Source organism: Triticum dicoccoides, chromosome 3B, assembly GCF_002162155.2.
Source record: "Triticum dicoccoides isolate Atlit2015 ecotype Zavitan chromosome 3B, WEW_v2.0, whole genome shotgun sequence".
Lineage (NCBI taxonomy): Eukaryota > Viridiplantae > Streptophyta > Magnoliopsida > Poales > Poaceae > Triticum > Triticum dicoccoides.
Genome location: NC_041385.1, coordinates 750,021,129 through 750,023,407, shown reverse-complemented (window position 1 = coordinate 750,023,407; position 2,279 = coordinate 750,021,129).

Below are 2,279 nucleotides of genomic sequence, written 5' to 3'. Positions count from 1 at the left end.
ATTGCGTGAAGGTTGAAAAGGTTTGAGATTATTTAAGTACTAAACAATTGCTTGACTTGTCATCAGGGGTGTAGAATTTGGGAACATCTTTGTGTGACGAAAATGAAGGATAGCCTAACTATATGATTTTGTAGGGATGAACTTTCTTTAGCCATGTTATTTTGAGAAGACATGATTGCTTTGATTAGTATGCTTGAAGTGTTACTATTTCTTTTATCAATATGAACTTTTATTTTGAATCATTTGGATCTGAACATTCATGCCACGATAAAGAAAATTACATTGAGAATTATGCTAGGTAGCATTCCACATCAAAAATTATGTTTTTATCATTTACCTACTCGAGGACGAGCAGGAATTAAGCTTGGGGATGCTTGATATGTCTCCAACGTATCTTTAATTTTTGATTGTTCCATGTTATTATATTACCCCTTTTGGATGTTTATGGGCTTTATTTTACACATTTATATCGTTTTTGGGACTAACCTACTAACCGGAGGCCTAGCCCGTATTGTTGTTTTTTTGCCTATTTCAGTATTTCGAAGAAAAGGAATATCAAGCGGAGTCCAAACGGAATGAAACCTTCGGGAGCGTGATTTTTGGAACGAACGTGATCCAGAGGACTTGGAGTGCAAGTCAAGAAGCAATCGAGGCGGCCAGGAGATAGGAGGGCACGCCCACCCCTCCTGGGCGCGCCCCTGTCTCCTGGGCCCCTCGAGCGGCCACCGACGTGCTTCTTCCTCCTATATATACCTACATACCCCGAAAACATCCAGGGAGCAACCGAAACACAATTTCCACCGTCGTAACCTTCTGTATCCGCGAGATCCCATCTTGGAGCCTTCGCCGGCGGTCCGCCGGAGGGGGAATCGACCACAGAGGGCTTCTACATCAACACCATAGCCCTTTCGATGAGTTGTGAGTAGTTTACCACAAACCTTCAGATCCATAGTTATTAGCTAGTTGGCTTCTTCTCTCTTTTTGCATCTCAATACCATGTTCCCCCCTCTCTTGTGGAGATCTATTCAATGTAAACTCTTTTTGCGGTGTGTTTGTCGAGATCCGATGAATTGTGGGTTTATGATCAAGTTTATCTATGAGAAATATTTGAATCTTCTCTGAATTCTTTTATGTATGATTGAGTTATCTTTGCAAGTCTCTTCGAATTATCAGTTTGGTTTTGCCTACTAGATTGATCTTTCTTGCCATGGGAGAAGTACTTAGCTTTGGGTTCAATCTTGCGGTCTCCTTACCCAGTGACAGAAAGGGTTGCAAGGCACGTATTGTATTGTTGCCATCGAGAATAAAAAGATGGGTTTTATATCATATTGCTTGAGTTTATCCCTCTACATCATGTCATCTTTCTTAATGCGTTACTCTGTTCTTATGAACTTAATACTCTAGATGCATGCTGGATAGCGGTCGATGTGTGGAGTAATAGTAGTAGATGCAGGAAGGACTCGGTCTACTTGTTGCAGACGTGATGCCTATATACATGATCATGCCTAGATAAACTCATAATTATTCGCTTTTCTATCAATTGCTCGACGGTAATTTGTTCACCCACCGTAATACTTATGCTTTCTTGAGAGAAGCCTCTAGTGAAATCTATGGCCCCCGGGTCTATCTTTTATCATATAAGCTTTCAATCTACTTTTATTTGCCTCTTTACTTTTTGCATCTATATTATAAAATATCAAAAATATATTTATCTTATCATACTATCTCTATCAGATCTCACTTTTGCAAGTGGCCGTGAAGGGATTGACAACCCCTTTATCGCGTTGGTTGCGAGTTCCTTGTTTGTTTGTGTAGGTGCGTGCGACTTTTGAGGAGCCTCCTACTGGATTGATACCTTGGTTCTAGAAAACTGAGGGAAATACTTATGCTACTATTGCTGCATCACCCTTTCCTCTTCAAGGAAAACCAACGCAAGCTCAAGACGTAGCAAGTCACTGCTCCAAGCTGGTGGTGGGACGAGCGCCGCTGAGCAGGGGATCCGGCGGAAAAGAGGTCGGGATGGCCGGATCTGTACATGGAGGAGGGGATCCTGCCGGCGACGGGGGGCAGCGGGTGTGGCAGCGTGACTAGCAGCGGCGGTGAGGGTTTGAGGTGGGAGAATTTGGGGTGAACGAGGGAGCAAAGCGAGAATGATTCGAGAGATGGATGGCTCGGTTCTATACGCTGGCCCAATCGTTTTCCTAGGCAGTGGCAGAATGTCGTAAATACATGGAACTCCAGATTCTGTTAATTCACGAAGCTGGGTTTTCCTCGCTCCG